The 25,423-nt window shown below is 39.5% G+C and overlaps 1 non-coding gene across 1 annotated transcript; it reads left to right on the plus strand.

Annotated features, from left to right (window-relative positions):
* Positions 1-21,324: 21,324 nt before the first annotated feature.
* LOC127089093 (small nucleolar RNA R71) lies at positions 21,325-21,431 on the plus strand. Its single transcript, XR_007790870.1, has one exon. It is a non-coding gene; the product is annotated as a small nucleolar RNA R71 (small nucleolar RNA).
* Positions 21,432-25,423: the final 3,992 nt, after the last annotated feature.

A 25,423-nucleotide genomic window follows, 5' to 3' on the forward strand; every position in this document is an offset into this window, starting at 1 on the left:
ACTGGGAACACCACCCTCTTGTTTGTTGGGTATGCAACTACTCCGCTGTTGCTGGGGATACCAGGTGCAACTCTACTGGGGGGCATGCTCTGCTGAGGAGAGACTTTGTCACTCGCTTGGGGATGAGGATTCATGACTTGGCATCCGGTTCCTTTGACCTGAAAACACACACGTATGTCCCAGGGAATTACTCGGTTTGAATTCACCGTTCGGGATTAAGCACATTCAAAGCAATTTTAAATGTTTTCCTGTGCAAATCATCTGCAAAAGCCACCATTATGTTCAGATGCAATATGTTTCATCAAGAATTCAGACATCTTTTGCAAACAAACCGATAAATGAAAAATAAAAAGGCTCTTTAACTGAATTATTCGACTTTTATTGGTTGAAAAATTTGTGCCAGGAATAGGCGAGTACATCAGGAAGCTAATCCCTGAAAAGAGGTGATCTCTATAAATTGAACAAAAGAAAACTATCCAAATGGCAATGTGGATACGAGGTCCCACTGAGTTTCGACTCTGCTATGGCTCGTATGACCTCAAGACGCTCTGCTCATCTTGCTTTCTGAAGTGGGTGATTAGTCGATCTTTAACCTTCGAAGATTGCCGGATTGAATGAAACGGTGATATAACACAGAAGAACTTAGACTGCAGTCATTCGCTCATTCCCTCTTTTGCGTGGATCGCCCTTTTGGGTTTTCAATCCACCGGGATACCCTTTTTTGCCTGAGCCGCCCTTTCGGGTTTTCGACTCACCGGGTGTACACATTTTTTTTATTGTTTTATATCCCTAATTTTTGCCCGAACCTCTTTATTATTTTTTTGGTTCGTCGGGATGCCCTTTTTTGCCTGGACTCTTCTTTTTACTGTCCAGCGGGTCTATTATGCGAAGTATTTTTTTTAGCTGCGTCTGAGTTGACAGGGGATGGGAAGTCTTCGCCATCCATGGTTGTTAGCATCAAAGCTCCGCCAGTGAGAACCCTTTTAACCACATATGGACCCTCATAGTTCGGTGTCCATTTGCCCCTGCGATCTGTGTTGGGAGGAAGAATTCTTTTGAGTACTAATTCACCGACTTGACTCTCGAGGGCGCACTTTCTGATTAAACGCTCTCTTCATCCGTCTCTGATATAGTTTGCCATGGCATATAGCTGCTAGTCTCTTTTCTTCAACCAGGCTCAGCTGATTGTATCGAGAACGGACCCATTCTGCTTCGTCCAGCTTAACATCCAGGGTTTTAATCTGTATGTTGATGGCTTCCTCAAGTCCTAAGATACAAGCTTCGTATTCGGCTTCATTGTTGGTGCAGGGGAAAGTTAAATGGCATATGAACCACCTCTGGCGTGGTCAACATTGCACCAACTCCGCGACCATTGACGTTGACCGCCCCATCAAACATCATAATCCAATTGGATTCAGGGTCAGGCCCCTCCTCCGGGAGTGGTTCCTCGCAATCTTTCGATTTGAGAAACATGATGTCCTCATCAGGAAAGTCGAACCTCATAGGTTGGTAATCATCAATCGGTTGCTCTGCAAGATAGTCTGACAAGACACTTCCTTTGATGGCCTTTTGTGAAGTGTATTGGATGTCATACTCTGTCAGTATCATTTGCCACCTAGCAACTCTTCCGGTAAGCGCTGGCTTTTCAAAAATATACTTGATTGGATCCATCTTTGATATCAATAGAGTCGTGTGAGTCAACATATATTGTCTTAGTCGGCGAGCAGCCCATGCCAAAGCGCAACAAATTTTCTCGAGCAGTGAGTATCTTTGTTCACAGTCGGTAAACTTTTTGCTAAGGTAGTATATTGCATGCTCTTTTCGACCTGACTCGTCATGCTAACCAAGCACACAACCCATTGACCTTTCTAACACAGTCAAGTACATGATCAACGGTCTTCCCTCTCGGCCTGTAGACTGGCCCCGATCTTGATCTTTTTCTTGTCGTCTTCGGTACCAATGTTGACGGTCTCAATCACCTCCTGATAAGGTGTAATAGCTCGGTCCTCCTGTTTCAACAACCTGGCTAACTCTTCAGGCAATTCACAATCTTCCTCAACCCCTTCTTCGGCTTGATAGATAGGATTGTCGAAGTCATACTTGGCCATAGCAGTGTCATTAGCAGTGAGATCCGGGTGATCATGCTTTACTTTAGAACGAGATTTTTTGGAAAGAAGAAAAAACGAAAAAGAAACATTGCCATTTTTATTGTAAAAGTAAAAAAATTGAAAGAAAGGGAACACAAAATTGCTTGCAAAAGCTGTCCTTTATTGATGATGAAAATAATTGCGAAATGCGACTAAATGGATGGCCCTACAGATGAGTCATTACACCTTGGGCAAAGTGTAAGACTTTATTATGCATGTATTAAAAGGAAAACAATAAAGATCACTCTTTCAGTAGAATAACCCGGACGACTTTTTCAGATGACCAATTGTTAAGCTTTTCTCCCGGGACACACGGGCGAATCCAGCTATCTAAGTCACAGTCGCTGTCAGCCTTGTCTTCATCTGCAGCATTGACGATGTGGGGAGAAACCAGACCCCCGCTGGAGAAAGCACCGGCTTCATTCTTCTGAGACTCCGGAGTAAACCCCAATCCAAACTTGTCTTCTTTGATGACTGGCTCCACAAATTTGCCCCAGCCTTGGGCATTACCAGCTTTAACCACTTCAACAACATTAATCCCCTGCCCGCCGTGGGCTGGCATCGGCTTTTGGATAACATTAGGCACCAGAGAAAAATTGATAGCCTGGGCATCTCTCAAATCTTGTACTTTTAGCTGGAAAGCCTTGCAATTGTCTGTAGTATGGCCAGGTGCGTGATCGCGACTTTATGAGTCTATTGGGGTATTAACTGCAAGTGCACAGTCTAATCGCATAGTTTTAAAAGATATCGATCCCACAGGGACTTAATGAATCGATATACCGTTTTTCTAAGGTTACTTCGTAAAGCTAAGGCGGGTGATACTTTGATGATTAGGGGGAAAAGTAAAACTAAAATTGGATCTAGATTAAATATCAAATAACACGGATATCGGTATGTAGTTCGTCATAATTAGGGAATCAAGTCTTTGTTGGTTTCTTAGTTTTAAAATAAGTCTTTTCAGTAGACAGTATTGATTAAAAGTCTTTTCTCAAACTCTCGCTCTGTTGAATCAGACTATGACTTTATATTAACGTACGCTCTCACTATTTAGTTAAATCTAAAATCACTTTTCGAAAGCAATGGAATCTATAGAAACTCTTTTTAAGAAAATACTAACCATTTAAACACCCTCGTCTCAAACTCTCGCTCTGTTAACTTAGATTATATGATTAACTTAAATGCTTAACTCTCGTCCTCACATTTAACCTTTAAAATTACTTTTTGAAAATGATTAGAATTTAATTAACTCTAAAAATTGCTTCCGCCCTGATTTAAACTTAGTGTCCAATTTACACTGTCCAGTTAAAAGCTCAAACCGTCGTTCTATTGATTTTAACTTCTTTATGTTTTTTACTCTCGTACAAAAACTTTGGTGTTAACTCTGTAAATTGAGACCATAAAAAGAGTGACTATATTTTTTTTTTCAATAAATTTAAACCAACTTAGTTTTGATTCCTTTATTCCGCTTACTTTACATGTCGATATCTAAGTTTATTTAGCCGGACATGCTAAACAAGCCTAAACAATAATTATGCTTAAATACAGCCATATCAGACAAACAGTATAGATAAACAGCAGTACAGAGCATATATAAATTAAAACAATAGATTAATGAACCTATAAAATTAATAGAAATCTTGGTTATTCTCTAGCTTCGATGCTCGAACACTCCACCACAAACCGGTTGGATTTGTTCTTCACAATCTTCGATCGGACAGGAAAATAAAAACGAAGAAGTAAAATACTATGATCTAATGTAAGGTTAGATCCAGTAAAAGTTACACAGTAGTTTCCGGTGTAGAAACTATTGTGAGAAAATTAATTGAATGCCTAAAAAATTAACCTAACAAAGAAAAGAAAATAAAATGCTCAGGAAATAAAAATGCTGGGAAAATATATTGCTATAAAAACTTGCACGGCGGAAAAAAAGAAGAGAAGAGAGGAGCCCCAGGGTTCCACAATTGGGTCTATTTATATTCATCCATAAAGTAACCGTTTCTTCCAAAGTCTCTTCAGTAAGTTTTCTAGCGTGTCAACGAGTCAGAGGAAGAATAGGAGAGAACGTGCTTCTGTTACGCGTCAAAGCCAAAAAAAATAGGAGTGGGGGTGTGACGCCCGTCACACCATGTGTTACGCTCGTAACACTGAGCAGGGGGGCGTGACGCTCGTCACACCTTGTGTGGCGGTCGTCACAGCATCACAGCGCTTCTCCTTTGTAGTTATGGGTTGGGCTTTAGTGGAATTCTTTTCCTAGAGAATCCTCTTTTTGCACCCCCTTTTCTTTCTTTTTCACGTATGCTTCAAATAATGTTACCTGAAATAAATAGAAGGAAAATACCAAGTAATATCGAATAATATAAAATAAATCGAATCAAATAATAATATAATTTAATTAAATCAAGTCCAAAAAATGTGATATTATTTCGTGTTATCAAAATCCCCCATACTTAGACTTTTGCTTGTCTTCAAGCAAGATACAATATAGAAATCGTTTTAAAATATTAGCCAGATGAAATTTCTAAACACACATCAATTCGTACTAGGTTGCAAGTAAATCTCGTTTAGGAATAACCTGAGTTTAGTCTTAACATCAACAACTACCGTCACAACATCAGATAACCCCACCTTATGCAAACCAGTTCGAGTCATGCTATTATAGCTAGCCTAGTTCTTTTACTCTTATTTCACCCGTTTTCGTTCTAGCGAAATCACATTAAGCCCTTTATCTTTTCGCGCACATAGTGGAGTAACCGGTTAGCGATTCTGATCCCCTTTTTAGCTGGAAGTTCTGGTACATAAGTTGGATAACTTCGTTATTTAGTCCATTGCAAATTGCGGGGGATCGGACCGTAGTCCGCCCTACCAAGTTCAGCACCAGAAACCGCTGAACCAACTCACAATGGATCGTTCATACTATTTTTGTTTTGTTTTTTTTGTAGGGTCCGCAACCTTTGGATTAAATGATCGGGTAAGGATCACCTAACTTAATTAGTGCATTTCCTGATTTTTAATATATTGTTTTGGGAATCATTCACTTATATTCATCGGCTTTCCATGTAGTTTGCTATTAAGATGGTGCCGACTTCTCGTATAAACTACTCGGGGTTACTATAAAACTAAAAGTTCAAGGGATTGGTATAATAGGTACTTTTCCTGATCTAACATGTTGAGGTTTTTAGAGCGTTGGGGCGGTAATAATTTTGTCTTAATTTTACTCAAGTTTGATAAAATAAGCAACCTTTATACTTATTGAGTGTGTTGAATTTTTGTTATGGCTCAAGAAAATTGAGGGGAGTAAAACAAATTTCACACTAGGGACTCGACTTAAAATAAATATATATTATATAATTTTTTTTTATATATAAATGAAAGGGAAATAACAATGAAAGGGAAAATAACATACTTGAAAGAGGAATGTTGAAAGAGAAATAATCATAACTGAAACAAAGTTTTCCCCTTATACTTAAATGAAGCATTGTCCCCAATGTTTGAAAGAAAAGCGAAAAGAAAGGAAAAATAAAGAAATATGCTCAATTCTGCCTGCGTCCTCTTGTTCTCGGACTCGGTGAGCGTTGACGTACTTCCAAGTCATCAAATCGGTTGAGCAAGTCAGTGAACCGCTGATCGATTAGTGCATTCCTCTCTTCCTGTTGTTGTTGCATCTGGCGCATCAGTTGCATCACTTCGTTATTTTGCGCCTGCATGGCATCAAGCCGTTGGACTTGATGTTCAATAGCGTCCATGATGTCATCATTAGTTGCTGGCCTTCTTCTTCGACGACGTCGGGAGGATGGACCAGTTGCATTATCGGAAGGGTTAAGCGGGGCTGACTATTATTCAGGACCTTGATCACCTTGCTCCATTTCCTCAAACTCGTCCGGGGGCGGGTTTGCTTGTGTAGGCTCGGTAGCTTCGGGAGCATTCAGATCGTAGATGAATCGGTCGGGGTTGGTGACATTTGTGAGGGCAATGTTCGGCAAAACAACGCTTGGGACTTCTTGGTTATTCACCATAAGATAATACCTTCCGCCTACCCTATTTTTGATTAAGCGGCTGGAGCGACAATAGCTTATATCCATAAATAGGGGTGGCAGAGATTGTAAATTTTGAAGTCGGTCCCCTAGACTCAAACCAAGTGCTATGGTGGTTATTAATCCTCCAATCACAAAAGGTTGACGGCCTGGAGCACATAGGGTACGGATATGGTGAAATAAGAAAGAGGCGGCGTTTACCTTTGTATCCATTTCAAAGATGCAATGGAGGAAGAATAATTCCTTCGCGTTGACTTTGCTGTTGTTCGGTCTTCCAAAAATGGTGTTTTGCAGGATACGGATAAAATACCGGATGGTGGGGTTATGTATGTGCGAAGCAAGTAGTGCATCCCAATTAGTGGTTTCCACATCGGATATTTTTCCAAAGAGGTCGAATGCATTTATGTGCCACTGTGAGTTCGGAGGGATTCTTGGGTGGACCTGGTCTCCTACAGGGAAGTGTAGCATGGCACTCAACTGATCCTGGGATAGTGAGTACTCGGTGTTGAACATGCGGAAAGTTGCAGTACCGGTTAAGTACTCGTCTTCACCGGTTGGAGTGGTGTATGAATAAGAACTTAAAAATTCTAAGGTGAGTGATGGGTAGGTAGGGTGATTTTGTGTGCAAAGAAAGGTTAAATCAGAAAGCCTAAGTAGCCATTGCACACCTTGAAGTAATCCTAATTCTTGTAAACAGTTTAAATCAGGATACCTGGTAGAGACGACACCTCGTTGTTGGAACCGATCGAACTGCTCTCGTTGATAGTTATCATCTTCAGATCGGAAGATGATATTTCTGAATTGTTGGTTCTCTGCCATAGTTTATAGGTAGGTTGAAAGAAGGAAAGGGGATGAAAATGTATTTGTATAGAATGGTTTGTTGGAATGATGTGGTGTAGGAAGAAATGGATTGTAGGTATTTATAGGAAAAGTTTTGGAATTGGGAAGAGGAGTGGGTGAGAGAAAAATAAATGTGGATGAATGTGAGTGGGATGGAGTAAAGGTGAGTTGAATGGAAAAATGAAAAGATGGGGAGCAACGGTCATGTCCCCAACGGTCACCAACGTTCACCTATTCTGAAGCTGTCACGCTCGTGACAGAAGGTGTTACGGGCGTCATGTGCACTTGCATGGCGACCGTGATGGCTTGTGTGACGCTCATCACACCGGTTAGCTTGCAACGGTCACTAGCGCTCGTGATTGCTTACGTGGGTGCTTCATAAATTGTTTTTATTAATAATTTTTTTTTGTTTTGTTTATTATATTTGCTATTGTTATATTTTTGAATTGCCATGTATGCTATTCTACTACACACCATAGGGTATATATATATTTTTCTCTAATAGGCTATGTAAGTAGTAGCATATAGTGAATATCATTACTGGTAATTGTAGACAGTGCATAAAACAAATTAAAATTTAATTTAACCAATAATGCAATAGCTTCATAAAATAAACATAATGTAACATTTGAAGATAAAAGAAAACATGCGAAAAACAAATACTAAGATTAAAAGTAATGCTAAACGAAACTATAAATTGCCTAAAACTAAATCTAATTAACTAAAAACTTCTAGCCACTTGTAGGATTTCTGGCCGGAGGAGCAAAGGAATTGACACGGTTTAGCAACTCGTGGAATTGATTTGTCATACTGCTCATGTATCCCTGAAATTCATGTCCCATATTAGTTAACTCTTCTTTGATGGCATCTTGTTCTGACATCAAAGCTTGAATGGCGGTGTTATAATCAGTTCCGGGCATATGATGTCTAAGATCAGGTATTGCCGATTTTGCGGGCGGGATAGGATGAGGTGTAGAGGCAACATCATGGTAACCAATTGGTGTCTGTGGATCAGACTCAGCATAAGGAATCCGGTCGTCACAAATCTCATAATCTTGGATGGATTCAACAGATCTGACAGGAGAAGGTATTCCATTCAGGTTGTATAGCCAATTATTTCGGTTATGGACACTAGTCATCGGACTAGGCACGGTGAATAGGTAAAGAACTTGGTTGTTAATTATTAGTTCAAACTCTTCAGGCCCAAGGTTTCCTATAAACATAGTGTTGAAGAGGAAAGGTATATTCATAGGCTCAATGCCACAAAAAGGGTTCAAGTCAAGCATGGGTTGGCGCAATCCAATAGCATTAGCAATCATAGTTATCAATCCTCCTATTTGAATCGGTGCACGGTCATCTTGAATAAGGCGGTCAAAACTCGCCAACATATAGGTGGCACCATTCACTGGACGGTTCTAGGAAGCACAAAATATTATGAAGAGTTCATCACGCGATACTGTGGTAATGTTTGATTTCTTCCCAAAAAGAGTGTGTGCTAGGATCTTGTGGAAATAACGAAAAGCTGGGTTATGTATGTTTCCAGAAAGAAACTCATGTTCCTCAGGGTCGTCATTACCCGTCAAACTTCCCCAAAAATGCTCAAGCTCTCTATATTCAAAAAGGTCTTCTTGGCTCATGGTGAATGTATCAAAAGAAGTAGGGAACCCTAAAAGGTTAGTGAATTCTTGAATGTTAAACTGATACTCCATATTGAACATCCTGAACTGAATGAAACCTCGGTTTATTCCTTTTCCATGGTTTGGTAGATACATCAGGGAGCTAAGGAATTCTAGAGTTAGCCTCTGGTAAGTGACAAATTGTCTTCGAATAGGAGTGGTTTCCCACCCTATTTGACTCAGCAGATACAGGACACTCTCTCTTAGTCCAAGGGCAGTCATTGCCCAATCATCAGCATAAAAACTTGGGTGCATCTCTCTCTCTGCTAGTTCTTCAAATTTTTGTCTCTAAGCTCTCCCTCTGAATTTGATACCCATACGATCAATATGTCCCATCAGGTTAATGTTAACTAAAGAAAAGAAAAACAAGAATTTAGTCAGGATTTGGCCAGATGCCAAAAGAAGAAAAGAAGAAAAGTTTTATAAAATAAAATAAATGAAGAATGAATACTGAATAAAATCAAAAAGAATAATCAAAGAAAAATAAAATAAAAATAGAAAATAAAATAGAAAGTTGTGGGTTGTCTCCCACGAAGCGCTTTGTTTAATGTCGCAAGCTCGACATAAAACTATTAAATGCTAATCTATTAATTTTGGAGACAATACGTCTAAGTGCAGGACTTGCGAGTCTCCATTGTTTTCAGCATAGTGATAATGTTTCAGACGCTGCCCGGTTACGATAAATGCTTCCGTAGATTTTCCTTTAATTTCTACAGCTCCACTAGGGAAGACATTAGTGACTTGGAAAGGGCCTGACCATCTAGATCGTAGCTTTCCTGGGAATAACTTAAGTCTAGAGTTAAACAATAGGACTACATCGCCTTGTTTGAAAGTTTTCCTTGATATGCGCTTATCATGCCATTTTTTCGTTCTTTCCTTGTAGATTTTGGCATTTTCGTATGCGTCTTGTCTAAGTTCCTCTAATTCGTTTATATCAAGGATTCGCTTTTCACCGGCGGCGTTATAGTTTAAATTTAAATTTTTAATAGCCCAATAGGCCTTATGTTCTAACTCTACCGGGAGGTGGCAAGATTTACCATAAATAAGCTTAAATGGGGTTGTTCCTATGGGAGTTTTGTAAGCGGTTCGATATGCCCATAAAGCTTCGGGTACTTTTGATGACCAGTCTTTCCTCGATGTAGCGACAGTTTTTTCCAATATTTGTTTGATTTATCTATTAGATACTTCCACTTGTCCACTAGTTTGAGGATGGTAAGGTGTTGCTACTCGATGTTTTCCACCATACTTAAACAATAGTTTTTCGAATATCCTAGATATGAAATGCGATCCACCATCACTGACGAATATTCTTGGGACACCAAATATTGGGAAGATTATATTCTTAAAGAGTTTAATTACTACTCGTGTGTCGTTTGTTGGAGAAGCTATATCCTCAATCCGTTTTGATACGTAGTCAACCGCTACGAGTATGTACCTGTTACCGAAAGAGGGTGGAAAAGGTCCCATGAAATCTATTCCCCACACGTCGAAAATTTCTACTTCCAAAATGCCTTTTTGTGGCATCTCGTCACATCTAGATATGTTTCCTATGCGTTGACACCTATCTCATTTCTTGACAGCGGCATGCACATCCTTCCATATGTTTGGCCAATAAAGACCGGCTTGTAGGATTTTAGAGCAGGTCTTGGATGTACTCGCGTGTCCACCATAAGGAGCGGAATGACAATGTTGGATTATACTTTCTATCTCTTCTTCAGGTATACAGCGACGGAAAATACCATTGGGGCCTCTTTTGAAAAGTAAAGGGTCGTCCCAGTAATAATGTTTTATGTCATGGAAGAATCGTTTCTTTTGTTGGTAGGATAAATCAAGTGGAACTACTCCGGCGGCTAAATAATTGACAAAATCAGCGTACCATGGTGTAACGCATACAGCCAAGGTGGTCTCTACCTATTCATCAGCCCTATTTTCTTCCAAATTAGCTATAAGTTTATCGTATGAGAAATCATCATTAATCTGCTACTACGTTTTCAGTTCCTTTTTTTTCTTTGATTTCCAAATCAAATTCTTGTAGCAACAAGATCCACCTTAGAAGTCTAGGTTTAGCGTCCTTTTTTGTTAAGAGGTACTTAATGGCAGCGTGGTCAGTGTAAACGATTATTTTAGCTCCGACCAAGTAGGAACGAAATTTATCTAGTGCAAATACTACTGCTAAAAGTTCTTTCTCGGTCGTGGCGTAATTCATTTGTGCTTCATCTAGAGTTCTACTCGCATAATATATGACGTGAAGTTTTTTATCCTTTCGTTGTCCTAAAACAGCGCCTACGGCGTAGTCACTTGCGTCACACATTATTTCGAATGGTTCATTCCAATCCGGAGTCTGCATTATGGCCGTGGAAATCAATGCTTGTTTAAGTGTTTGAAATGCTTCTAAACACTTATTGTCGAAGATGAATTCAGCGTCTTTCATTAATAATCCGGTTAAAGGTTTAGTTATTTTAGAGAAATCTTTAATGAATCGTCGGTAGAAACCTACATGTCCTAGGAAGCTTCGTACTTCTCTCACAGTTTTCGGAGGTTGAAGGTTTTCGATTACTTCTATTTTGGCTTTGTCTACTTCAATTCCTCTATTTGATATGATGTGTCCTAAAACAATTCCTTCTTGTACCATAAAGTGACATTTTTTCCAATTAAGTACTAGGTTTACTTTTACACATCGTTCTAGAACTCTTTCTAGGTTTTCAAGACATTCTTCAAAACTTTGTCCGCATACGGAGAAGTCATCCATAAAGACTTCCATGATGTTTTCGAGAAAATTGGCGAATATTGCCATCATGCACCTTTGGAAGGTTGGAGGAGCATTGCACAAGCCAAACGGCATTCGTCGATAAGCGAAGGTACCAAAAGGACATGTGAACGTTGTCTTTTCTTGGTCATCAGGATGAATTGGTATTTGAAAGGAGCCTGAGTAACCGTCTAGATAGCAGAAATGAGAATGCTTGGCTAGTCGTTCTAACATCTGGTCTATGAATGGTAAAGGAAAATGATCTTTTCGGGTTGCTTTGTTTAGTTTCCTATAGTCAATGCATATTCTCCATCCCGATTCGATTCGTTTGGTTATAGTTTCTCCTTTTTCATTTTCGATCACGGTTTACCTCCTTTCTTTGGTACTACGTGTACAGGACTAACCCATTTGCTATCGGATATAGGATATATAATACCTGCCTCTAATAACTTCGTTACTTCCTTCTTCACTACCTCACACAGGATCGGGTTTAGTCTCCTCTGATGTTCCCTAGAAGTTTTACAGTCTTCTTCTAGCATGATGCGGTGCATACAAATAGAAGGACTTATCCCTTTAAGATCGGTGATGTTGTATCCTAGTGCGGTTGGATATTTTCTTAAGATATGTAGGAGTTTTTCGGTTTCGAGTTTTCCTAGGTCTGTATTTACTATCACTGGTCGTTCAAGTTCTAAGTCTAGGAATTCATATCTCAGATTTTTGGGAAGTGTTTTCAGGTCGAGGGTTGGTTTCTTAAGGCATTGCGTAGGATCCGATGTTATTGCTAAACATTGGTTCAGTCTGTCTTCTACACGATAGTCAGACAAATCGTCATTTTCTAATTTTGTTTCTTTTATGCATTCATCGATGATATCCATGAAGTAACATGTGTCTTCTATTGCAGGTGCTTTCAAAAATTTGGAAAGAATGAACTCAATTTTCTCTTCTCCTACTTCGAAAGTGAGTCGTCCTCGTTTTACGTCTATGATGGAACCGACGGTTGCTAAGAATGGTCTTCCCAATATAATGGGGGTAACTTCATCTTCTCTTATGTCCATAATTATAAAATCGGTGGGAATGTAGAATTGACCTATACGCACGGGAACGTTTTCAAGGATTCCTACAGGATATCTAACGGAACGATCTACTAATTGCACAAACATTTTAGTTGGTCTTAATTCTCCCATTTCCAGTTTCTTGCATATGGATAAGGGCATAACACTGATATCGGCTCCTAAATCACACAACGCTTTGTCTATGACAAATTTTCCTATATGACAGGGTATAGAGAAACTACCAGGATCTTTAAGTTTAGGAGGCATATTCTGGATTATTGTGCTACACTCAGCAGTGAGTGTAACAGTTTCGCTATCCTCAAGTTTCCTTTTATTAGATAATATTTATTTTAAAAACTTAGCATATGAGGGCATTTGTGTAATAGCTTCTGTAAAAGGAATTGTGACGTTTAATTGTTTCAGTAGGTCAATAAATTTTTTAAATTGGCCCGCGTCTTTGGTTTTAATTTGCCTCTGAGGGTAAGGGATAGGTGGTTTGTAAGGCGGTGGAGGTACATAAGGTTCTTTCTTTTCTACGGTTTCCTTATTACACTCTTCCTTTTCCTTAGGTTTACTTTCTTCCTCAGTTGACTTTTTAGAGTTTTGGTTTTCATTTCTTGGGTCAGATGGTCCTTCTACCTCTGTTCCACTTCTTAATATAATTGCATGAGCGTGGCCTTTCGGGTTAGGTTGGGGCTGTCCAGGAAATGTACCAGTTGGGGCAGCAGTAGGCGCTTGTTGTTGAGCTACTTGTGAGATTTGTGTTTCCAGCATTTTGTTATGGGTAGCCAGGGCATCTACTTTACTTGCTAGTTGTTTAATCTGTTCGTTAGTGTGTACATTCTGGTTTAAGAATTCTTTATTCGTTTGTTGTTGAGAAGCTATCAAGTTCTCCATCATGATTTCTAAAATGGATTTCCTAGGAACGTTATTGTTAGGTGTAGATGGGGTCGGCTTTTGATATCCAGGAGGTATAGCTGGAGCTTGACTGGTAGCTTGACGTGGTGCGTACAAAGCATTATTACTCTTATATGAAAAATTAGGATGTGTAGGTGTTTAATTGGCTGCATTGTATGGTAAGACACTAGCTGGAGTCTAATGTCTTGACTGATGTCATGACATGTTGTGAAGGCGTTTGTGTAACTGCATTGGAGGTTAGAGCATCTAACTGTACTCTGATGTCTTGACTAATGTCATGACATACTTGAGTAGCTTACTGTAGGATTAGCTAATACAGGATTTATTGAATGTCAAATTGGATGTGGTGATATTCATCCCTGTCAGCAGATACTGAGGAATAGAACAGTTGGTGTCTTGTTAGAACTCAGTATTTATTTTCAGTCTGGTTATCAAGGAAATACCAGATCTGGCATAAGGCCTATTGTCTGAATGTCAAACTGGATGTTATGACATTCATCATTGACAGCATATACTGAACAATAAGCAGATTGGTTTTCTGCTACATTTCAGTATGCAACTCAGTCTGCTTATCAAGAGGATAACAGACCTGCTGTAAGGCTCTATGTGTGAATGTCAAATTGGATGTTTTGACATTTATTAGTGTACGCTGATACTGAAGTATGGACAGATTGGTTATGTACAGTACAGCAAATTGTACAGTCTATTTTCAGGAAAAACAGACTTAGCATATGGTTAATGATTTGGAAGTCAAACTGAATGTTGTGACATTCATTCCTGACAGCATATGCTATATTGTAGGTTGTTTAGTTTTTCTGTTTCAGCATTTTTCTCAGGCTAAAATCCAGGAAACCAACAACCAAGCTACAATTAAGGAACCTAACAAATAGCCTATTTGTTAGCACACTAATATGTGGAAATTAGTTAGAATCCTATGTGGCATTATTTGTGGAGGTCTTCAGATATTTTAGGAACTAAATATGGAGATATTTTAGGAACTAAAAGATTGAAGACCTTGTTTGTAGCAGAAAGTTTCTGCTGATGTTGTAACAGCAAAGAAGACGTTTGCTGCGATTTTTGAAGGCCCAAATCCAGTTGGGTGCTTAGGTTATAAATATCATATTGTAACCTAGTCTTTGTAAGCCTCAGAGAATGAAGATTTAGGGGTGTGTGTGAGGTAAACCTCCCAATCTGTGGGAAGGTTACCATGTGTTTCTCAGTGGTAAAAGCTGAGAGTATTTGTAACTCAAAGCCTGTAGGCAAGAGTGATTATGTTCTTGAATGAAGCTGTGAAGCAAGTTCAAGGTGTTTCAACATTACATTGTATTTGTGGTGATAGGAATGGAAACTGGAGGTTTCTATCTAGGAGTTCCTAGGTATAGATTGCATTAGGTAGGTATTAAGTAAAGAGTTGTAAACGGGGGAGTTTAACTCTGAATTAATACTGCTGTTAGTGGATCTTCTTCCTGGCTTGGTATGCCCCCAGACGTAGGTGAGTTGCACCGAACTGGGTTAACAATTGCTTGTGTTTTTACCTTCTGCACACTATATTTTGTCTGTTATAACTCAGTCTGGTTTTAGTCTGTTTATGAAGGGAATAACAGATATGACACATAGCCTGCAGTCTGAATGTAAAACAGAATGTTATGTCATTCACCATTGACTGCTGATATTGATGGACTGGTTGATCTGTTACAGTTCACTCATCTGTAATGTTGGGACAGATGATGTTCAAACCAATGTTGAGACATCATGCTGATAACTGGGCAGGATAAATAAACATAAGGGCTATGTTTGATCTCTACTGTGTGTTTGCACTAGATGGACAGAACTAGGTGTTCCTCCATTCTAGGGTGATATAGAAGCAGATGTCGTGACATCTATGAACGTGTGCATATCAGTACAGGGTTTAATAACTGTCTTGCAGTATTAGTTACAATGTTGGATCAGATGTCATGTCTTGGAGTAGAACATCTGAAATCTGACTACACCAGAATTACAAATGGTATCAGAGCAGGCATCCTGTCTGTTTCTGGATGAGATCCATGGGTGATACTTTCTGGTATCTTGCAAGGAGTTATGTTAGCACTAATGCTGGAACCTGTGAAAGGTTCTGTAACTTCCTTGTATGGTCCCTTGAAGTAGGTGGATGGACTGTTCATGACGGGAATGGTGTGTACCTGTCTCTGGAGGTTGGCAATTGGCCTTTGTGTGGGACAGCTGTGCCAGTATTGAATCACATTCAAACTTGGTATGGTCTTGGAGGCTGATTTGGTGAAGTGTGTGTTCATAGGTTGAGTTGTATTATGATTTCCGCTGCATAATACCTGGCAAAACTCAAACTTTGATGTAGTTTCCTCTCATGTGGTTGAAAGGCTGGTGTATTTAAGATTTCATCATAATCTACTGAAGATGTCAAAGATACTTGAGTCTCATCAAGTCCACTCTTCATGGTAAGAATCACCTGATCACTGATTCTTGTACTCTCCTGGGTAGTATATATGAAGACCTTGAAGACTTTCAAGGAGGGTTTGTTTCAAGGAGGTTAAACTAATGTTCTATGTGATGTTAGAACATGTTGTTCAACAAGTATGCAGCTACTGGTTGAAGAGCATATGTTTTTAGGTGTCAAACAAAGGGATACTTTGGTTTGAAACCTACTCCTGACCTGGAAGAGGAGACATCTGTGTGTGCGAAGTTGACAAGGGTAGGGTCAACTGTGTGTATGCTCAAGAAGGTCACTTTTAGAAGTCTGATCTCTAGAAGTGGAGCTGGTTGAGATGTGACATTGTGCAATCCCTGCTGTGTGCCTTATTCCTGTAGACTGATCAGGGTTGGATAGTTATTCCCTGAAGTACTATGGTGTCTTGGAAGACAAGTCCCCTGGATGATAGAAGTCAATAATGGGGTAACCTGACTGCTATTCCATTTAAGAGGATTGGGACCATGAATCTTGTTATTCAAACACCACGATCAGAAGTGGCAATTCTTTCAAGGAGTGAGAATATGAAGATTCAGAAGTTGGTTGAGGTAGTATGCTCTGGCAATGCATATCTATTATTGACTGGTGTTGTTTTCGTTCACTAGTACGTATGGCCAACTGAAGTCTGATTGGTGTGATTGGAGTATGTATAGGTATAACTCATAGAGTTAGGTGCCACTGGTAAGGGTGGTGTATGTCATGTTGAGACATGTCTGTACAATGCATGGATATTGGTGTGGAGTGTCCATGATTGTTAATTTGAGGGGGAGTTTGGCTAACCTCCTCACGTTTGGTCAGCCTAGGGTCTGGTTGGCTGTTGACCTGTGTCACATGGGTTCTGGTTGTTGTGTGACACATTTGCAAGGAAGAATTCATCTCTCTCATTCCTAAGGGTGAATTTAATCTAAGAAGATTTTCAAAACTGTTGAAGTGCTTGCAAGCAGAAAAGATGTGACACTAGAAGAGTATTTTCAAAGTAGTCTTATGGTGGAAGTATCTGAAAGGAATATTGGGAAAGGATTTAAGATCAATGTCAACTTGTGCCAAGTACAAGTTTTTAATTGATTATCCTTGGAGCTCAAGATAACTGATGTTCTTAAAGATGTTGGAACATCTCTTCTTCAAGACCCTGTGCAGAATCACAGGAAGGATAGTACATTGGTTTATGATCTATCTCTTTGGTGGCAGCAAAAGCATATGATCTCTGAAAAGGTTTCCTGGCAAGAAACATGTTCAGCCTTGGTGTGTACAAGAAGAAGAAGACATCATAGTCTTGATGGTGGTTACTTGGATCAGTTTATCTCTGATCTAAGTAAGGAAGTGCATTGGCTAATGCACACTGTGAAGTTAAGAACAAGTGGCAGCACTCTTAACATCATGGAAACAACCTTGCTTTAGGAAGTGGAATCCTTGGTATAGCTAAAGGGTTAGTTTCTAACTGGTCCTTCTGAAGACTCATGCATCAGAGTGTCTGATGTCTTTGGAAAAGAAGCAGGAATTCATCAAGGTGTGAGCTTGGATGACTTAACTGCAAACCTGCAGGATGGAGGTTGTTTACTCAAACTTGGTTCCACAATCAAGTCTATGAGAACATTGAACTCGTGTTCTGTGAAGGGAGGAAGTTCTTTCAAGTGGCAGAAGAAGGAGCTGAATTCAACAGCTAGATGTCAAAACAAAATGTTGTGACATTTGGTTCAACATCAGATTCTTAGTTGGTGAAGTGGCACATCAACTTGAGATAGAAGGGTCTATAGGGTTGTAGATTGGATACTTCAAAAAGGTCGTCCTCGTTGCAGTTCTTTGGAGTTGCTGGATAGAAAGGATGTTACATGTTCATGTCTTAGAAAATCTAAGTTTTGTTCAACATGTAGCTTGAAGTTCAAGTCTCACTTGGAAGGTCAGAATATCTTTGGGAGAGGTCTGATAGACGTGGAGAGGTCAAAGAATGGCATTTGACTTTTTCATATGAGGATTCATGAAGGAGGTAATCAACCAGTGGCATTTGGTCTATCTCAGAAGTGAGTTCGAAGAATCAAGATAATCCACATATGGCAGCTGATTATTCTTGAGGAAAGTCTGAGACAAATTACTTTTGAGTAGAAAAGTAGTAAGTTGAAGACAAAAGGAGGTGTTTTCTATTCATCTCTTGGAGCTTGTGGTAGGAGCTCTGAGCTATCTATGGAAGATTATCTCTCGTAATGGGATGAGAATGTATATGTCCCAATTTATGTCTGGGTTCTTTTGGATCAAGCTGGTGACTCAGTGATATCTGAAGATTATCAGATGGTGTTCCTTGTCATGTTGTGAAGGATGTCCTAACTAATGTTAGAACATTTTGTGAAGTGGTTTCCTGTTCTGGTTAGAAGAAAGATTGACACAGAGTGTGAATGTGTTCAGCCAAGAGGGTTGAACAGAGGGTGTGCTCTTGAAGACATGAAGATGAGTCTTATGTTTTCCATTCATCAAGTGGTCTGGGTTCTCTTTGAATCAGGAAGTATGTGAAGGTCCAACTTTGGGGTGTTGGATATGTTCATGTGTGATCTCCAAGTTTCAAGAGGAGAGTTGGTTGTTCATGACAGGGGGAGTTCTGTCTTTGTGCTGCAAGTAATCATCAAGCTTGTGGTCTATGTGTTCTCAGATAACAAGGTATGACACCTGATATACCTGTTGTGAAGACAGTGTATGACTACTTGATCAAAGTTGTGAAGCAAGATCAAGTGGGTAGTGTCTTGATCAAAGCTGTAAAGCAAGATCAAGAGGGGGTATTCTTGATTGAAACTGTAAAGTAAAATCAAGATTGTGTATCTGTCATTTATGTGTAACATTGGTCTGCAGTTTAAAGTGTTGCTTTGGCAACATTTTTGACAAAACGGGGGAGTAACAGGAGATACCCCAGGACAACAGATTGTTTTGCAGATATTAAAGACAGAGGTGGTGTATGCTACAATTAGAAGTTTTTATTTAACTTCTGTATGTGTGCTGGCTTGTGGAGTGTGATGCCACTCTGAGTGTATTAGCTAGGTCTATTCCCTGCTAGATGTGTGATTTCCGCTGCTATGAACTCTGTTGTGGGATCAAAGTGTTTTAGCCAAAAATTTGCCAAAGGGGGAGTTTGTAGGTGTTTAATTGGCTGCATTGTATGGTAAAACACTAGTTGGAGTCTAATGTCTTGACTGATGTCATGACATGTTGTGAAGGCGTTTGTGTAACTGCATTGGAGGTTAGAGTATCTAACTGTACTCTGATGTCTTGACTAATGTCATGACATACTTGAGTAACTTACTGCAGGATTAGCTAATACAAGATTTATTGAATGTCAAATTGGATGTGGTGACATTCATCCTTGTCAGCAGATACTGAGGAATAGAACAGTTGGTGTCCTGTTAGAACTCAGTATTTATTTTCAGTCTGGTTATCAAGGAAATACCAGATCTGGCATAAGGCCTACTGTCTGAATGTCAAACTGGATGTTATGACATTCATCATTGACAGCATATACTGAACAATAGGCAGATTGGTTTTCTGCTACATTTCAGTATGCAACTCAGTCTGCTTATCAAGAGGATAATAGACCTGATGTAAGGCTCTATGTGTGAATGTCAAATTGGATGTTTTGACATTTATTAGTATACGCTGATACTGAAGTATGGACAGATTGGTTCTGTACAGTACAGCAAATTGTACAGTCTGTTTTCAGGAAAAACAGACTTAGCATATGGTTAATGATTTGGAAGTCAAACTGAATGTTGTGACATTCATTCCTGACAGCATATGCTATATTGTAGGTTGCTTAGTTTTTCTGTTTCAGCATTTTTCTCAGGCTAAAATCCAGGAAACCAACAACCAAGCTACAATTAAGGAACCTAACAAATAGCCTATTTGTTAGCACACTAATATGTGGAAATTAGTTAGAATCCTATGTGGCATTATTTGTGGAGGTATTGAGATATATTAGGAACTAAATATGGAGATATTTTAGGAACTAAAAGATTGAAGACCTTGTTTGTAGCAGAAAGTTTCTGCTGATGTTGTAATAGCAAAGAAGACGTTTGCTGCGATTTTTGAAGGCCCAAATCCAGTTGGGTGCTTAGGTTATAAATATCATATTGTAACCTAGTCTTTGTAAGCCTCAGAGAATGAAGATTTAGGGGTGTGTGTGAGGTAAACCTCCCAATCTGTGGGAAGGTTACCATGTGTTTCTCAGTGGTAAAAGCTGAGAGTATTTGTAACTCAAAGCCTGTAGGCAAGAGTGATTATGTTCTTGAATGAAGCTGTGAAGCAAGTTCAAGGTGTTTCAACATTACATTGTATTTGTAGTGATAGGAATGGAAACTGGAGGTTTCTATCTAGGAGTTCCTAGGTATAGATTGCATTGGGTAGGGATTAAGTGAAGAGTTGTAAACGGGGTAGTTTAACTCTGAATTAATACTGCTGATAGTGGATCTTCTTCCTGGCTTGGTATGCCCCCAGACGTAGGTGAGTTGCACCAAACTGGGTTAACAATTGCTTGTGTTTTTACCTTCTGCACACTATATTTTGTCTGTTATAACTCAGTCTGGTTTTAGTCTGTTTATGAAGGGAATAACAGATATGACACATAGCCTGCTGTCTGAATGTAAAACAGAATGTTATGTCATTCACCATTGACTGTTGATATTGATGGACTGGTTGATCTGTTACAGTTCACTCATCTGTAATGTTGGGACAAGTGATGTTCAAACCAATGTTGAGACATCATGCTGATAACTGGGCAGGATAAATAAACATAAGGGCTATGTTTGATCTCTACTGTGTGTTTGCACTAGATGGACAGAACTAGGTGTTCCTCCATTCTAGGGTGATATAGAAGCAGATGTCGTGACATCTATGAACGTGTGCATATCAGTACAGGGTTTAATAACTGTCTTGCAGTATTAGTTACAATGTTGGATCAGATGTCATGTCTTGGAGTAGAACATCTGAAATCTGACTACACCAGAATTACAGGATGGTTCTTCCAGTTTGAGTTATAGGTATGCGAGTAGGGATTTCCTTGAGCATAGTTCACTTGCTCTGCTTGAATTCCTGTTAGGAGTTGACAATCTGTAGGAGTGTGATCTTGAATTCCACAGACTTCGCAATTTTGAGTTACGGCAACCATGGTGGCTGGAGGTGATACATTTAAACTTTCGATTTTCTGGGCAAGAGCATCCACTTTTGCATTAACATGATCAAGGCTACTTATCTCGTACATGCCCCCTTTTGTTTGAGGTTTTTCTACCATTGTTCGGTCGCTTCCCCACTGATAATGATTTTGGGCCATGCTCTCGATAAGTTGATAAGCATCGGTGTAAGGTTTATCCATAAGCGCACCACCGGCGGCGACGTCTATTGTTAACCTTGTGTTGTATAAGAGACCATTATAGAAGGTATGAATTACTAACCAGTCCTCTAAACCATGGTGTGGACAAAGTCTCATCATGTCTTTGTATCTTTCCCATGCTTCGAAAAGAGACTCGTTATCTTTTTGCTTAAATCCATTTATCTGGGCTCTTAACATAGTTGTTTTGCTTGGAGGAAAATATCGAGCAAGAAAGACTTTCTTCAACTCATTCCATGTGGTGACTGAGTTGGAAGGAAGAGACTGAAGCCATCTTCTAGCTTTATCTCTTAACGAGAAAGGAAAGAGACGAAGTCGAATTGCCTCTGAAGTGACACCATTAGCTTTAACAGTATCAGCGTATTGGACAAATACGGATAAATGAAGGTTTGGATCCTCGGTGGGATTTCCAGAAAATTGATTATGTTGCACTGCCTGCAACAGCGAAGGTTTAAGTTCGAAGTTGTTTGCTTCGATTGCGGGTGGAGCAATACTCGAATGCGGCTCATCTTGCGATGGAGCAGCGTAATCTCGAAGAGCACGAGCTGGTTCTGCCATCTCGGGTATCGGCGAAGGAAAGAGATTTTTGAGATCAGGAATTTTGATTGGAGGAAGATTGTTTGCAGCACGATACTTCCGAATTCGTCGTAAGACTCGAAGATATCGTTCAACGTCGTTGATTCGTAAGTAGTACGGTTTGCCTTGTGAGCGAGTGTGTGGCATACAAATCAACGAAAAAAGAAGGAAAAATAAAAAATGCCTTAGTCTCTACAGCGTAACAGAAGAGTTACGATATCGACTAAATAAAAGTCCCCGACAACGGCGCCAAAAGCTTGATCGCGACTTTATGAGTCTATTGGGGTATTAACTACAAGTGCACAGTCTAATCGCGTAGTTTTAAAAGATATCGATCCCACAGGGACTTAATGAATCGATATACCGTTTTTCTAAGGTTACTTCGTAAAGCTAAGGCGGGTGATACTTTGATGATTAGGGGGAAAAGTAAAACTAAAATTGGATCTAGATTAAATATCAAATAACACGGATATCGGTATGTAGTTCGTCGTAATTAGGGAATCAAGTCTTCGTTGGTTTCTTAGTTTTAAAATAAGTCTTTTCAGTAGACGCTATTGATTAAAAGTCTTTTCTCAAACTCTCGCTCTGTTGAATCAGACTATGACTTTATATTAACGTACGCTCTCACTATTTAGTTAAATCTAAAATCACTTTTCGAAAGCAATGGAATCTATAGAAACTCTTTTTAAGAAAATACTAACCATTTAAACGCCCTCGTCTCAAACTCTCGCTCTGTTGACTTGGATTATATGATTAACTTAAATGCTTAACTCTCGTCCTCACATTTAACCTTTAAAAATACTTTTTGAAAATGATTAGAATTTAATTAACTCTAAAAATTGCTTTCGCCCTGATTTAAACTTAGTGTTCAATTTACACTGTCCAGTTAAAAGCTCAAACCGTCGTTCTATTGATTTTAACTTATTTATGTTTTTTACTCTCGTGCAAAAACTTTGGTGTTAACTCTGTAAATTGAGACCATAAAAAGAGTGACTATATTTTTTTTTCAATAAATTTAAACCAACTTAGTTTTGATTCCTTTATTCCGCTTACTTTACATACCGATATCTAAGTTTATTTAGCCGGACATGCTAAACAAGCCTAAACAATAACTATGCTTAAATACAGCCATATCAGACAAACAGTATAGATAAATAGTAGTACAGAGCATATATAAATTAAAACAATAGATTAATGAACCTATAAAATTAATAGAAATCTTGGTTATTCCCTAGCTTCAATGCTCGAATACTCCACCACAAACCGGTTGGATTTGTTCTTCACAATCTTCGATCGGACAGGAAAATAAAAATGAAGAAGTAAAATACTATGATCTAACGTAAGGTTAGATCCAGTAAAATTTACACAGTAGTTTCCGGTGTAGAAACTATTGTGAGAAAATTAATTGAATGCCTAAAAAATTAAGCTAACAAAGAAAAGAAAATAAAATGCTCAGGAAATAAAAATGCTGGGAAAATATATTGCTGTAAAAACTTGCACGGCGGAAAAAAAGAAGAGAAGAGAGGAGCCCCAGGGTTCCACAATTGGGTCTATTTATATTCATCCATAAAGTAACCGTTTCTTCCAAAGTCTCTTCAGTAGGTTTTCTAGCGTGTCAACGAGTCAGAGGAAGAATAGGAGAGAATGTGCTTCTGTTACGCGTCAAAGCCAAAAAAATAGGAGTGGGGGTGTGATGCCCGTCACACCATGTGTTACACTCGTAACACTGAGCAGAGGGGTGTGACGCTCGTCACACCTTGTGTGGCGGTCGTCACAGCATCACAGCGTTTCTCCTTTGTAGTTGTGAGTTGGGCTTTAGTGGAATGCTTTTCCTAGAGAATCCTCTTTTTGCACCCCCTTTTCTTTCTTTTTCACGTATGCTTCAAATAATGTTACCTGAAATAAATAGAAGAAAAATACCAAGTAATATCGAATAATATAAAATAAATCGAATCAAATGATAATATAATTTAATTAAATCAAGTCCAAAAAATGTGATATTATTTCGTGTTATCATTGCGTTGGAGTGAAAAGCACATCTGGCGTTGACATCATAACCTCTAGGCAAATTATCTGCTGACCCGGATTACCTCCTTGTTGTTGATTGTTGTACCTGGGATGTTGTTGAGGAGTAGGTGTTGGAATAGTGACTACGGCCACTTGATCTTGATAATAATTAGGGCGTCCTCTGCCCCTACCTCTGCCGGCATACACAACGCTTGTCTCGCCTTCTCTCCTTCGCTGACCGTTACCAGCAAACGATTTCTTAGGACCTGATGAGCCGGAAGCACTGTTGTCTTGAATTCGGCCCATCTTCAACAGGCTCTCGATTCTTTCTCCAGCAATTACTATCTCTACAAAGCTGATTGACGGGCAAGCATCCAATCTCTCAATATAATTGCCTTGAAGAGTGTTCATGAACATGTCCGCCATCTCCCTTTCAGACATAGGGGGTTGGACGGATGCAGCAATTTGTCTCCAATGCTGAGCATATTCTCTAAAGGTCTCCTTGGAAGTCTGAGACATTCCTTGCAACAAGGTCCGATTTGGAGCCATGTCCAAGTTGTATTGATATTGCTTGACAAAAGCCTCTGCCAAGTCTTTCCAACTCTTGATGGTAGTACGAGACAAATGAGAATACCATTCACGAGAAGCTCCAGTTAGACTGTCTTCAAAATAGTACATCTACAACTTTTCATCTTCCGTGTGAGCTCCCAACCTTCCCAAATAAGATTGGAGATGAGTGCATGGGCAAGAAGCCCCATTGTATTTCTCAAAAGTATGGGGTTTGAACTTGTGAGGAATCCTTACTCCCTGAACCATACCAAGATTTGTGACATCAAAACCTAAGGAATTTTGAGACTCCAAATATTTGAGCTTCTCAGCAAGCTCATCCATACGGCGAGTGGTCGCGTGAGCTTCGTCGTGCATAGAGAATTGATCATACTGATAATCTTCAGTAACGGGGCGCCCGTTAATCTGAATTCCTTGATTCACATTGTACCTTCCGCCAATACCATTTCCAACATTCCCCGTATTGCCAACATTACCCGGGTTTCCATCAGCATTGGCGTTACCAGTGTTCACAGGGTTATCAGCGTTTCCCTCAGCGTTTGGTATCTCCACCTCTGGATCGGGCCTCGGTTGCTCAACCAATTCCCTCAGTTTTTCCTGGCCTTTTGCCATACCAGCCATCAATGTCATTAACTGGTCCATCCTTTCACGCATATCAGCCAGCTCTTTCTGTACCTGGTCCATCGCTAGTTGCGGACGGTTTTCCTTTGTCGGGTACCTGTGGACTCGCTTGGGACCAATAATGCCTGAAACAGGGAACAAACATTAGACACTGCGGTGACACCTGCAAAACAGACAAGGGTTAGTATGCATGGTATGCGATGCACTGCTTATTCAATTTTCAAGGCACCCCCCTTAAAAGGGAATACCCTGCAAATGAATAAGCATGAGATGTTGGATGCAGATGATGTTATGCAATGCAATGGCATGTCAATCAGGATTACTGGATCCGCTTGAACATTTGTCAGGTTGCACTGCCTAGAGAGAAACCTACTCAGGAATATAATACAGGATCAGCACTT

Source organism: Lathyrus oleraceus, chromosome 5, assembly GCF_024323335.1.
Source record: "Lathyrus oleraceus cultivar Zhongwan6 chromosome 5, CAAS_Psat_ZW6_1.0, whole genome shotgun sequence".
Taxonomy (NCBI): domain Eukaryota; kingdom Viridiplantae; phylum Streptophyta; class Magnoliopsida; order Fabales; family Fabaceae; genus Lathyrus; species Lathyrus oleraceus.